Source organism: Notamacropus eugenii, chromosome 3, assembly GCF_028372415.1.
Source record: "Notamacropus eugenii isolate mMacEug1 chromosome 3, mMacEug1.pri_v2, whole genome shotgun sequence".
NCBI classification, from domain to species: domain Eukaryota; kingdom Metazoa; phylum Chordata; class Mammalia; order Diprotodontia; family Macropodidae; genus Notamacropus; species Notamacropus eugenii.
In genome coordinates this window covers 456,841,425-456,856,654 of record NC_092874.1, presented here as the reverse complement: position 1 = coordinate 456,856,654, position 15,230 = coordinate 456,841,425, and the positions used below count along the sequence as shown (strand labels likewise).

The 15,230-nt window shown below is 38.5% G+C and overlaps 1 long non-coding RNA gene across 4 annotated transcripts in view; it reads left to right on the top strand.

Annotated features, from left to right (window-relative positions):
• Positions 1-15,230, top strand: part of LOC140497599 (uncharacterized) — a 293,457-nt gene that overhangs the window by 4,504 nt on the left and 273,723 nt on the right. For 3 of the 4 annotated variants that reach the window (XR_011964748.1, XR_011964747.1, XR_011964745.1), the window contains exon 2: positions 15,095-15,193. The exons of the other annotated variant lie outside the window; for it this stretch is intronic. This is a non-coding gene — a long non-coding RNA (uncharacterized lncRNA). The remainder of the gene's footprint in view (positions 1-15,094; positions 15,194-15,230) is intronic. 4 annotated transcript variants of the gene reach the window in all.

Here is a 15,230-nt window from a genome sequence, read left to right as displayed (position 1 = left end):
TCTAATCAAGAGTGATTTGTAGCATTTCTTCATATGCCTATAGATAGCTTTACAAAAGCATCAGTGCAACACAACAACCCATTTTACTGATCTAGATGAAATAGGGTCCTTGGGCCTTTACTTAGGGATTTCACCAGTTACAGGGCAGGCTATCTACTTCTTCACACCTGAAAAAGGTTTACATACTATGCAACTTGTTGGAGACATTCCTTCATGAAATCCAAACTCCTCTGATGACCCCCTTTTGTGGAGATAGCAAATTATAATTTGTTCCACCTGGCCCAACATGGCATCAGAGAGTTTGCTCACTAGGTAGTTATCAGGATCTTGAAGGCTTGTCTAGGACTCTTACACACTCTTTGAGGTTGATAGGGAAGAGCCTTTGAAAGATGCAGTATCATAGATGACCCAAGTGATAGAATTATAGATTTAGACCTAGAAGGAACTTTGGAGACCACCTAGTCTAACCCCCTTATTTTACAGTGAGAAAACAGAGCCATAGAGATTGTAATTCATTCAAGATCATGCAAATGCTAAGTGGCAAAGTCAGGATTTGAACCTGGGTCCTCTGGCACCCAATCTAGCCCTCATTCTACTGTACCTTGCTGCATCTATGTACATATTATTTCCTTCCAGTAAACCATAAGGTCATCTATGGCAGGAACTGTCTCCATAGGCCTGGCATAGTATGTATCATATATCATGGGAGAGAGAAGAAGCATTTATGAAGGGTCTACAATGTACCAGGCAAGTGCTAAGTGCTTTTTTTTACAAGTATTACCTCATTTGATCTTCACAACAATGGGTGATGTTATTATCCTCATTTTATACTGGGTAAATGTCTTTGAACTGATTTGAATCTAGGATGATTCCAAGAGTCCTTATTATCACAGTTTCATTTGAAGAGTACAAGCAGTAATTTCAGAACTAGAAGCTAGGGGTTATTATTGATTTCCCTTCAGTATGACATAGGCTCATTGAAGGGAATGTTTATTTATTTATTTTTAGTTTTCAACATTCATATCCACAATATTTTGAGTTCCAGATTTTCTCCCCATCTCTCCCCTCCTCTTCCCCAAAATGCAGAGCATTCTGATTACCCCTTCCCCCAATCTGCCCTCCCTTGTAACGCCCCTCCCTTTCCTTATCCCCATCTTCTCTCTTGTCCTGTAGGGCAAGATAAATTTCTGTACAACATTACCTGTATTTCTTATTTCCCAGTTGTACGCAAAAACGCTTCCCAACATTTGTTCCTAAAACTTTGAGTTCCAACTTCTCTTCCTTCCTCCCTCCCTCCCCATCCCCACTGAGCAGGCAAGCAATTCAGTGTAGGCTATATATGTGTAGTTTTGCAAATGACTTCCATAATAGTCATGTTGTATAAGATTAACTATATTTCGCTCCATCCTATCTTGCCCACCATTTATTCTATTCTCTCTTTTAACCTTGACCCTCCCCAAGTGTTTACTTCTAATTCCTCCATCCTCCCATTTGTCCTCCCTTCCATCATCCCCCTGACCCTGCTTATCCTCTTCTCCCCTACTTTCCTGTAGTGTAAGATAGGTTTTCATACCAAATTTAGTATGTGTGTTATTCTTTCCTTGAGCCAAATGTGATGAGAGTAAGCTTCACTTTTTCCCTCCCCTCCCCTCTTTTTCCCTCCAATGAAAAAACTTTTTCTTGCCTCTTTTATGAGAGATAATTTACCCCATTCCATTTCTCCCTTTCTCCTTCCAATATATTCCTCTCTCATCCCTTAATTTTATTTTTTTAGGTATGATCCCTTCCTACTCAACTCACCCTGTGCTCTGTGTGTGTGTGTGTGTGTGTGTGTAATCCTTCCAACTACCCAAATACTGAGAAAAGTTTCAAGACTTACAAATATTATCTTTCCATGTAGGAATGTAAACAGTTCAACTTTAGTAAGTCCCTTATGACTTCTCTTTACTCTTTACCTTTTCATGTTTCTCTTGATTCTTGTGTTTGAAAGTCAAATTTTCTTTTCAGCTCTGGTCTTTTCATCAAGAATACTTGAAAGTTCTCTATTTCATTGAATGACCATTTTTTCTCCTGAAGTATTATACTCGGTTTTGCTGGGTAGGTGATTCTTGGTTTTAATTCTAGTTCCTTTGACTTCTGGAATATCATTCAATGCCCTTCTATTCCTTAACGTAGAAGCTACTAGATCTTGTGTTGTCCTGATTGTATTTCCACAATACTCAAATTGTTTCTCTCTAGCTGCTTGCAATATTTTCTTCTTGACCTGGGAACTCTGGAATTTGGCCACAATGTTCCTAGGAGTTTCTCTTTTTGGATCTCTATCAGGAGGTGATCTGTGGATTCCTTGAATACTTATTTTGCCCTCTGGTTCTAGAATCTCAGGGCAGTTTTCCTTGATAATTTCATGAAAGGTGATGTCTAGGCTCTTCTTTTGATCATGGTTTTCAGGTAGTTCCATAATTTTTAAATCGTCTCTCCTAGATCTATTTTCCAGGTCAGTTGTTTTTCCAATGAGATATTTCACATTGTCTTCCATTTCTTCATTTCTTTTCTTTTGTTTTGTAATTTCTTGGTTTCCCATAAAGTCATTAGCTTCCATGTGTTCCATTCTAATTTTTAAAGAACTATTTTCTTCAGTGAGCTTTTGAACCTCCTTTTCCATTTGGTTAATTCTGCTTTTTAAAGCATTCTTCTCTTCTTTGGCTTTTTGGACCTCTTTTGCCAATTGAGTTAGCCTATTTTAAAAGGTGTTATTTTCTTCAGCATTTTTTTGCATCTCCTTTAGCAAGCTGTTGACTTGCTTTTCATGATTTTCTTGCATCACTCTCATTTCTCTTCCCAACTTTTCCTCTAGCTGTCTTACTTGATTTTCAAAATCCTTTTTGAGCTCTTCCATGGCCTGAAACCACTGCATATTTACTTTGGAGGTTATGGAAGCCTTGACTTCCTCTGAAAGTATTCATTGTTCTTCCTCATCTTGAAAGGATGGAAGAAAATACCTGGTCACCAAGAAAGTAACCTTCTATAGTCTTATGGTTTTTTTTGATTTATTTTGATTTATTATGATTTATTTGATTTTTGAGTCCTTTGTCAGGAGGAGGGTATACTCTGAGGACCTCAGTTACTCCAAGGTGGCACAATCAAGGGCCTGCATGCTGGTCTGGGAGCTACCAAAGCTTTTCTGTCCAGAATCTGGGAGTAGTAGAATTCCCTCTCCACAACCACCTCCAGTACGGTCATGCCCCAGGACCATGCTCAGGGCTGAGGGTTAGATCAGCTGCTCAGTTCCCCCAGGGGCTTTAGGCTGAGAGCTCCACAAATGGATGCTGCTGCTGCTGCTCCTGCTGCTGGTGCTTCTACTGCCACCCTGGTCAACTAGGGCTGGGACTAAGGGAGGACCCTGCTCCCTTGTTACCGAGGTGAAAAAGCACTGATCTTTGAAGCTACCTTTGAGTTGAGGGATCTGAGAATCTCTGCTGCTTCTGGGGATTCCAGCCCTGAATCCTGTTCTGGTCCTGTTCCTCCCAATGCAACGTGACCCAGGCTGGGCTGTGCTCTACTCCATACCCTGTGCAATAGACCTTTCCTGTTGGCCTTCCAGGCTACCTTGGGTTGCAAATCTCTTTCACTCTGTCGTTCTGTGGCTTCTGCTGCTCTAGAATTTGTTGAGAGTCATTTTTTACAGGTACTTTATGGGCTGTGGGGGAAGAGCTAGAATGTGTGCATCTTTCTACTCCACTATCTTGGCTCCATCCCCCAGAATAAGCATTTATTAAGCACCTACTCTGTACCAACATTAAGCACTTTACCAGTGCACCTTACCAATATGCAAAACATTTTATAAATATTATCTTATTTGATCTTTACAACAACCCTGTGAGGTAAGTGTTATTATATCCCTATTTTATAGTTGAGAAAATTCAGGTAGATGGAGGTTAAGTGACTTGCCAAGGGTCACACAACTAGGAAGTGTCTGAGACTCAATTTGAGCTCATGTCTTCCTGACTGTAAGCCCAACACTCTATCCACTACAGAAAGCTAACTATTAGCTAATGAAGAGGTATGAAGGAAACCTAGCCATAGGAAACAAGATAAGGGGATAACTACAAATCCTTATATATGGCTCCTCTTTAAAAAAATTTACTTTTAATTTTCAACATTTACTTCCACAAGAATTTGAGTTCCAAATTTTCTACTTATCTTTCCCCTCCCTGTACTCCAAAATGGTATGCACTCTGATTATCCCTTCCTCAAATCTTCCCTCCCTTCTGTTACCTCCCCCTTTCTCTTATCCCTTTCCACTTCTGTTTTCCTATAGGGTAAGATAGATTTCTGTACCCCATTGCCTGTGTATCTTATTTCCCTGTTGCATGTAACAGAAATTTTTAATATTTGTTTGAAAAAGTTTGAGTTGCAAATTTCCTCCCTCCCTCCCCACCCACCCTCCTTGAGAAGGCAAGCAATTCGATATAGATTATACATGTGTAGTTATGCAAAACACTTTCATAATAGTCATATTGTGAAAGACTAACTTTATTTCCCTCCATCCTATCCCCCCCATTTATTCTAATTCTCTCCTTTGAGCCTGTCCCTCCTCAAAAGTGTTTTCTTCTGAATATCCCCTCTCCCTTTCTGTTACCCTACCCCCCCCCCCCAACCCCTTCCCTCCTACTTTCCTGTAGGGTAAGATAGATTTCCATATTCAATTGAGTGTGTATGTCATTCCTTCACTGAGCCAAATCCAGTGAGAGTAAGGTACACTCATTCCCTCTCATCTCCCCTGTCTTCACCTCCACTGTAAACACTTTTTCTTTTCTCTTTTAAGTGAGATAATTTACCCCATTCTACCCCTCCCTTTCTCCTTCTCTCAGTACATTCTTCTTTCATCCCTTAGTTTTATTTTTTGGATATTTTCCATTCATATTGACCTCACCTCATGAGTTGCAAATAGTATTAGAGATGTCTTTCCATTGAGGAATATATACAGTTCAACTTTAATATGTCCCATATAATTTTTCTTTCCTGTTTACCTTTTCATGCTTCTCTTGAGTCCTGTGTTTGGAAGTAAAATTTTCTCTTTAGCTCTCATTTTTTCTCAGGAACACATTACATTCATCTATGTCATTGAATATCATTTCCCCCTGTCAGGGATTATGCTCAGTTTTGCTCGGTAGGAGATTCCTGGTTTTAATCCTAGGTCCTTTAACTTCTGAAATATCATATTCCAAGCCCTCCAAGCTCTTAATGTAGAAGTTGCTAAGTCCTGTGTTATCCTGATTGTGTTTCCACAATACTTGAATTATTTCTTTCTGGCTGCTTGTAATATTTTCTCCTTGACCTGGGAACTCTGAATTTGGCTATAATATTCCTGGCTATTATATCCCCTTTTGGGATCTTTTTCAGGAGGTTATTGGTGGATTCTTTCCATTTCTCTTTTACCTTTTGGTCCTAGAGTTTCAGGGCAGTTTTCCTTGATAATTTCTTGAAAGGTGATGTCTAGGTTCTGTTTTTGATCATGGCTTTCAGGTAGTCCAAAAATTTTAAAATTATATCTCTTGGATCTATTTTCCTGGTCAGTTGTTTTTCCAATGAGATAGTTCATATTGCCTTCTATTTGTTTCATTTTTTTGGTTTTATTTTATTATTTCTTAATATTTCATAGAGTCATTAGATTCTATTTGCTCTATTGTAATTTTTAAGGAGTTATTTTCTTCATTGAGCATTTGGACTTCCTTTTTCATTTTCTCCTCATTGACTTTTTGAACCTCTTTTGCTATTTTTTGTAACTCATTTTTACACATTTTATAACACATTTATAACACCTTTTAAGGTGTCATTTTCTTTAGTATTTTTTAGAGGGGCTCCCTTTTTTGCAAGCTATTGATTTGTTTTTCATGATTTTCTTAAATCACGCATTTCTTTCCCCAATTTTCCTTTACTTCTCTTACTTGATTTTCAAAATCCTTTTTGAGATCTTGCATGACCTGCAACCAATTCATATTTTTTTTGTAGGCTCTCAGTGTAGGAGCTTTGATTTGTTGTCTTCTTCTGAGTGTAAATTTTGATCTTCCTTGTCATCAAATAAGTTTCTATAGTGAGTTTTTTTCCCCACTGTTTGTTCATTTTCCCAGCCAATTATTTGACTTTTTAACTCTTTGTTAAGGTAGGGCTCTACTCCTAGTGTGGAGGGCTTGCTGTCTCAAGCTTCAGGGTTTTTTGCAGCTGTTTTCAGAGATAATTCTAGGGACCTATAAGTTTTCAGTTCTTCCAAGGTGGTATGATCTAAGGAGAGGTGTTTACTCCTCTCCTTACCTGTGCTCTGGTCTGTGAGTGACCACAACCACTCTTTTCTGCCCTGGAACTGTAAGTAGGGTTCCCTCTCCAGTGCTGCCATAAGCTTTGCAATGCTAGTGTTCCTTCTTGACCCAGGACCCACCCCCACTCCCCCAGGACTCCAACCCAGATTGAAGCACAGGCAAAAGAAGAGAATCCTGTCTCTGAGCCAGAAAAGACATCCCTGCATTTCTCCTCTGATGAGCTGCTGTATCCCTCAACCATCTGTGGGCTGAGAGCTCTGGAATCAGCCACTGCACCCTGGGGCTGAGGCTGAACACACTCCTCTCTCACCCAGGTCTGACAGACCTTTCTTCCTGACCTTTTAAGTTGTCTTTGGTGTTTGTGGGTTGAAAAGTCTGGAAATCACCACAGCTGCCTGTAATTCAGTCCCCTGAGACCTGCTCCAGTTCACTTGTGCCTGGTCTATGCTGGTATGACTCATACTGGATTGCATTCCTCTCCTAGCCTAGTGCAACAGACTTTTCCTGTCGACCTTCCAGGTTGTCTTGGTCTAGGAATTTGTTTCACTCTTTATTTTTGTGGGATCTGCTGCTCTCGAATTTATTTAGAGTCATTTTTTACTGGTATTTGGGAAGGTTTGGGGGAGAGCTCAAGAGAGCTCCAGTCTTTACTCTGCCGTCTTGGCACACTAGTTTGGTGCCACTAGGTGACAACCACTAGGTTGTGACATGACAATGGTGAATACTTTGGTGAGCATGTATCTCTCAATTTTATGCCTCTCTTCATATTAATGATCAGTCATTTGTCTCTGTTATATCTCTCAAAGAATCTTTTATAGTTTGGACATATGCATGGTAAACATCTTGTTGGAGGACACTCTCCAAGTGTCATTTCACTTTATCAAATCAAAATTTTTTTATTGTCAACAAACAATAAACATAAAGGGAGTTTGAATTACAGGGTAATTTTGGGGGAGTCAGAGGCACTAAAAGCCTCAGGAATCAGAAAGGACCTCCTGTAAAAGGTTGTATTTGGCTTGTTTTTCGAAGGAAACTAGGGATTCTGAGGGACAGAAGAGAGGCAGTGCATTCCAAGTAAGAGGGACAGCCTGTAAAAAGGCATGGTAATGGGAGGAGAAATGCGATGTGAAAAGAAGAACAAGAAGACTAGTTAGCTGGCCTTTGGAGTATGTGAAAGGGAATAATGCATGTGTAGTCTGGGAAGGGAGATTGGCACCATGCTCTGAAGGGCTTTAAATGTGAAACTGAAGGTGTGGGATTTCACAGGCACCAGAGCTTTTTGGTGAAGACAGTGATGTAGATAGGCCTGCACGTAAAGATCACTTTAGCAACTGTATGGAGAATGGCTGACGTACATAGATGTGCATTTATATACACACATACACATATACATGCATGTGTATATATACATTCTTATGTATACATATACATATAGACATTCATATATATATATATACATATATATATAAAATCTAGGCATGGTATATACTTTGGAAAAGGAGATGAACTAGACCAGTGAATAGGTCAAAAGAGTCAACTTAAGTATGATACTTGTACCTATAAAATAGTGTCAGACAGAAAAAAGTATATTCGGTAGATAATCTTTGGAATATTTGTGAGAGGACATGGATAAGAATTGTATACAATGGGAAAGGATGGGCTGTAATTTGTACCACTGGAATACACATACACACACACACACGTACAAATAAATAAATGTGTATAGGTATGTATGTATGTTATACATATATACAAATTTTATATATAGTTACATATAAATAATATATATTATATATTTATAACAGTTATATATTTATAACAAATTCATTTATGGATCAGTAAAATATATATTTCTCTTTTTAACATTTTACAATTTGGAAGACCATCTGCATATATATATATATATATATATATATATATATATATACAATATATGTGTATACGTACACACATTGTATACACTTATACATATCTTTGTGTGTATATGTGCATGTGTGTGTATGTATATATTCACATATATGATATGCATAAATGGTCTTCCAAACTATAAAATGTTAAAGAGAAGAAAAGTTATTCTTTACTACTCCATAAACAAACAACTCACCTTTATTAGGGTTCTACTTTTATCATTTTTTGTTTGTACAGTGAATAATATAGAAAAATGGCATGTATCACTTACATGCACACACACATCTGTCTCTCTCTCTCTCTCTATATATATAAATATATGTGTATATACATGTATTCACACATCTATATATCTATATACATACACATACATATACATATGTATCATATATATGAAAAGTTATATTATCTCAACAAGTCAGTTCACCATTTTCTATACAGCTTAACATAGATTTGGAATTCAATTATTCCAAATAGATCACATTCTTAATTTTTCGCCTTGTTTGGGAAAATTTATCCATTTAACCACTGTTGTAATTTAGACCAATAATATTTAATTTGATAAAATATCATTTACCATTCTTGGACGTATATGAAACTGTTGAACAAGTTCATCCATTAAGCAACTGTGGAAAAAAAATGCATTTGTCTGCTACAAAAATGCTTCTCTTTAAGTTTTTTTAAATCTTATTGATAAGAACAGAAAATAAAATATTTTGTGGACACTATTCACATTCTTTCCCCCTTATAATTTTCAGGATCATGGGAAGATTTGGGAAATCAAAACGCCCTTTGTATTTTCCATCCCAAAGAGGGTATGAGTCAGAAACATGGTAGGTTTAGGAGAAAGATAGTGGATGATTTTGAGCAATGTTTCCTCATAAAACATTCATAAGTAGTGGAGGGAACAACATATTTTTAAAAAAACATGAGAAGAGACCCCAAACAGTAATATCCTTCCCACAACTTTTAAGGATGAAACTGGAAGAACAGCAAATATATGGAAAATGGAAAAGATTGGTAAGATTTCTATTACAAATTCTTCCACTTTCAAGGATAATAGGATCACAGTATTTGAATTCAAACATCTCAGTATCAAATTTGGTGCATGAGGAAGTAGAAATGAAACTGAAGAAACCAGTAACAGAAAATGCAGCTAGACTCGATCAAATTCACACAGCTAAGGCCTGACCTAGAAGTGATACAATGTTGAGGGAACTAAGGGAGTAGTTCTCAAGATATCTGAAAGAAAGAAAATATTAAAGGCATGGGAACAAGCCTGACCTTATCTAAGGTTAATGGGACATAAGATCTTCCCTGCCCATTAACAGGCCTCACATAGAGTGCTGGTGCAAAGCCAACTAGGCTCTGGTCCACAGTGATTCCCACTCCTTTCCAATTAAGGGCTGATTTCTAAGCCGCTCTGTACTAAGCCAATCAAGTGCCAAGTCTTTGATTGGAAACAGTATATATTGTATCTCTTGGAGGGAAAGGTGTGGGTGGAAAGGGAAGCAGGCAGAGAGAGAAAGAGGCTGAGGGAAGACCTTGCTTAGGGGAATTTGCTAAAGACTTGATGGAGAAATGTCAGTTCTCCTGGATAAGTAACTTACTAAATTGGTGATAAGTACCTTACTAAATCTCGACAATAGGAATGTTTCAAGTAAATATTTTGGTTTTGTCTTAGAGGAATAGAATTTGTTATATTTTGTGAACCATCTGTGGAGATACGCATGAATATTCATAGCAACTGCTATGGGTATCCCATTGATGGTATTATTACCAAAAATAGTACAAAGCAATATCATTAGCTACTTACCCATATTGTATCTCATATCTCATCTCTACAAAATTTAAATGAGAATAATCTAGACACCATATAGCCACACCATACTACACCACACCACACACCCACACCTACATGCACCCACACACACATGCCCTTATGTACATGCACACATACCATCCTGGGCAAAGGTATGAAGAAGGAAGGAGTCAGTTCTTCACAGCTTTTGTTCTGTAGTAAGTAGTATTTTTACAATTGTACAGGTACTTGCAAGATATAGAGAATAGGAGGCCTTACTGTGACCTGTTTTTTGTTCCATTTAAAAGTTTTTGATTTGGTAGAGAAAACCAATTCCTTGAAGATTCCACCAACATGGTGGCTTCCATGCATATACCGAAATCATGCAAATTACCAAGAGAGATGTAAGAGCACATATGTTTACTAAACATGTTTGTTACTGTCATGAGGGTGTCTAGTGTCACTAGTGTCCCAGTCAAAGAGAGATTCCCCAGAAATAGTGAGTTCTTTGAGATGTTCCTGTCTATAGCCGTAGAGTCTCCTAAATGTCATGTGTAATCACTGGAGTTTGATCCAATAATCCCCACTGAAAAAGGTAAGAGGATGAAAGATGCCTCTTGATCATTTGGATGATAATATGCATAATATGCAGTTGAATGAACAACCCATAAGACTTAACCATCTTTGATAGACAATGGAAATAGATGATAGAAACGAAACAGATGACTAGTGTGAAAATATGTTTAATAAGTGTGTATATATATATATATATACATATATATATACATGCATATATATGTAGAGCCTATATCAGATTGCATGCCATCTTTGGGAAGTGAGAGGAGAGGAAGGCAGAGAAAATTTAAAACATATGAAAGTGAATGTTGAAAACTAAAAATAAATAAGTTAATTTATAAAACAAACAACAAAAAGAGAATCTAAACACAAGGAGGGCAGCAACTTGGATGTCTTTGGAAAATGGCATAGGGTTTTTGGGTTTGTCTTGCTTTATTTTAATGAGCTCACACTTCTCCTTGAAACGAAGGCTCATTTTTTTTTTAAACAACAAAATCACAGAATCCAGAGTTGGAAGGGGACCCAGTGGCCTATATGTATATCCACACATGAATGGTATCCCATTATAACATACTTGACATGAACTCATCCAATTTCTGCTGCAAGGCCTTGGTGGGCAATCATGGGGAAGGAGACCCGCCATGTCTCTAGGAATCCCATAGGTCTAATTGTTAGGGAGGTTTTACAGTCATAACATCTAAATTTTCCTCCATGCCTTTTCTACATATTGTAATTGATACCTCTAGAATGAAACAGACCAAACCCAATTCCTCCTCTACATGACAGCCCTTCAGGTAGCTATCAGGTCACCCACGAGTTTTCTCATTTCTAGGCTAAACAGACCCAGCTCCTTTAGCTCATATTAATATTAAAAATTAAATTCATATAGTACTTACTACGTGCTAGGCACTGTACTCAGTTCTTTATAGTTATTGTCATTTGATTCTCACAAGAATCCTGAGAAATAGGCATGATTATCATCCCCATTTTACAGTTGAGGAAACTGAGGCAGACAGAAGCTGAGTGACTTGCCCAGGGTCACACAGGATAGAAAGTGTTTGAGGTCAGATTTGAACTCAGATCCTCCTTATTCTATGTCAGAAACTCCATCCACTATGCCACATATCTGCCCCAATTATGCCAATTATCGTTTTTCAGTAGAAAAGCAGTGTGATATAGTGCATAGTGAGCTGGTGTTGAAATCAGAAAGACCTAGATTTGAGTCCCTACTCTGGTACATGCTGTCTGTATGACTCTGAGTAAATCACTTAATCTGTCAATTGCGTAGGCAATTCTTTAAGATTATGTATTGCAGAACAAATGCTGGTTTGCTTTGGTAGAGGGAATTTCATAACCAGGGAGCTTCCTACAATGATGAAATTCAAGGTCAGGATACAATCCTCAATCTCCCTCACTCCACTTCCCAATGTGCTTGTTAGGGAGTATTAGTTATTGTGATCTACAGAATGGCTCATCCAAAGGGCAATGGAGAGGCCCATGGGTCTGGCCAGCCTTTAGTACTTCACAAAGAATTATGTAAGAGAAAAGCTCTGAAAGATTTCATCTGAGAAATTTGTCACTCCCCAGTCTCATAATAAGAGCTAGGGACAGACAGATAAGGAATTGGATAAAGGCTTCCACCATAATGGAGTCCTGGTGGAGTATGTAGGAGAGGATATGGGCAAGTGATGGATGGATATTTGACACAATGTCATGGAAATCAGAGAAAAGGAAGGCCTGAGGAGGATTTAGGTGAGGATACAGGTAAGTGATGATCAGCCTTGTGGCATGATGTCAAGGGATTGAAGGGAGGATCCCACCACGTGGAAAGGAGCCCCTGGCTAGGACACAGGTGAAGATGTGTTGTGATCCGTATCAGTGGAGGGAATCACTTCATCAATGATACCATGGGCACTTTGGGGATACTGTAGTATTTTGGATCGTCTATGATACTTCCCTCTTCATGGAGAGTCTGTTAGAATTCAACAGTCATTTTATGACCAGTCTGGAAAGAACACCCTCAGTTTTCTTGCATAGCTGATTGAAGGAAAAGCAAGCAGAATGTTCAGTGGCCAAGGGGATGAATTACCATGGATGTACAGCTCATCAGCTCTTGCTCTTTGTCGCTTCCCTCTGTCATCCTTTCTCATCTGCTCCTTCTGCTTTTACCTCTAAGAGGCAGGGCTTGACCAGCTCCATCCATCCATCCAGCATGTCTAAAGGTGTTTTTCTTTAAATAAAACTACAGGAGGATAGAGGCAATGTAACCACAGGAACATGGCCACAAGTACTTTTCAAAGGGGGATGTTAAAGCTCCCCTTTTCAGACACTTAACATGTAAAACAAATTACATCTAAGTGAGATTTCTTTGGAGGGTCTTCTTTTTAGTCTCTTTAAGCAGACTTTCTCCTTTCTTATTTGGGAATTTCATTTTGGACATGTTTTTGGACCTAGTCATTTAAATTAGAGTAGACATTTGGTTCATGCAAATAGAGGAATTTTCTAAGCTCACATCCATATTGTCTTAAGTTTTGTTTTAGTGACTAAGGTAGGGATCTGAAGAATGTCTTTCAGCTTTTGCTTGGGGTATCGTGGAGCTAGAAAAGAGATGTCCAAATATAATATGGTCCAATCTTAGCCTGCAGGAGGCTAAATGAGTAGCTGTAGCAGGCTGATGATCTTCTCTCTTACTGAAGGTCTCTTCAGGTTAGAGAGGTCATAACATCACCCTGATGGTGAAGTTCTTCCTTATGAACAGGCAGCATAGCAAAGTAGAAGGAGCCCACAGTATCTCTACATTGAAGATCGTTGGGACAAGATGAAGAAATGTGGATAGAATGTTTGTTCTCCTTTGTATCCCCAGATCTTAGCCCAGTGTCTGGCACAGAGTAAACTTCATAAATGTTGCCTCTTCATTAGATGACAATAGAGTGGATTTGACATTTTGAATAAACAAAAACAAAAAATAGTGATACATGAATTGATGTCCAACTGGAGTGAAAGTCTCCAGGGGAGTGTCACACAGTTCTTTGGCAGTTGTTCAATTCAGTCTTTGTCAATAGACTGAGGTTCAAACTCCATTTATCACTCCCTATTGTGTAACTTTGGGCAATGTGCTCCATTTTTCTGGGCTTCAATTTCTTTGTCTGGTAAATGAATGAGTTGGCTCACCTGACCACTAAGATCTTTTTTTTGCTGCAGCTATGACCCAGTGCTTAGCAAAGTGCCAGCCACATTGTAGGAGCTTAATAAATGTTCACTGACTGATTATAATCCTTTGAAGTGGCCATGCTTATCAAATTTGCAACACATGAAGCTGAGGGGGACAGCTAATAGTTGGGGTGATAAAATTAGGATCAAAAAGAAAAGTGTTTGTCTCAAGGTGGGATGGGACACCTTGGAAGGAAGTGGTTTTTCCCTTCCTGGAGGGCCCTAAGCAAAAGCTGGGTGATCACTTGTCATGCACGTTATATTGGGGAGCCCTTTTCAGGTATGGGTTGGGCTTGAGGTTCTCTGATTTCCCTCTTGACTCTGTGATTCTGTGGTTGTATGGCTCTTATGACTTTTGTCAGAAGATTGGGGACAACAGCTTATTTTAAAATAAGATAGATACCATGGTGCTAAGAAGGAAGGTGACAAACACACATGATTTTTCCTCATGACTAGACCTATCGTGGAGTGAGGAGTAGGGAGCTAGATGTATATAGCAGTAAGACAGATGACAAGATGAATAACCAGATACAAAAAATTGGGTGGATGCATGTGAAGCATGGTTTGGGACCAGCTAGATATAACAGGGGTAGTAAAACAGTAATTACATGTAGGGGTTAGGTAATTTCTTTGTATTTTGTTTTGTTTTGCTCATTTTACTTAAAGATATGGTCCTCTTATATTGATACTCTTACTTATTTATTCATTTATTATTATATATTATTTATTATTCATTCATTGTTGCAAAGCAATTGGGATTAAGTGACTTGCCCAGGTCACATAGCTAGTTAAGTGTCAGGTTTCCACGACTGGATTTGAACTCAGGTTCTCCTGACTCTAGGGCTGGTGCGTGCTCTATCCACGCTGCCACCTTACTGTGCCCTATACGTTTTTTAATAAAAATTCCATTTTTGACCAAATGTTATTGAATATAAAGACTTCTGACTCTTCACTGCTCCCAACTGTTCAGACTATGAGGTTATAATCCAGGCAGCACAGTTAGCTGCATGACAATTTATCCCAATTAGAGGCATAGTATTTAGGAGCACAAAATATGTTAGTGCAGTAAGGGCTGATGATGTGGTCAACGTTGCCCTAGGCTCAGAGGAGCATAGACAGCCTCTGAAATGATGTCCTGTCAAGCACAAACCCATAAAGCAATGGTAAATGTAACTAAAAGCAAAGATATGCCATTTCATTTAAAATCAGAGAGAAACAGAGAGGATGCTTTCTTTGTTGAGCCCTTTTTGAAAATAGCCTTGCCATTGAACTCCTTCGACAGGTGCAGCTTTGGAAATTAGAATCTGAGCCTTTGTCCTCAGCACAAAAGTCTGCGCTGATCCCAGAAGCTCTGTGTAATACCCAGTAGTACAATCGAAAGGTAGGCAACGTTCATCTTCTGCTTTAAGATTGCTAAA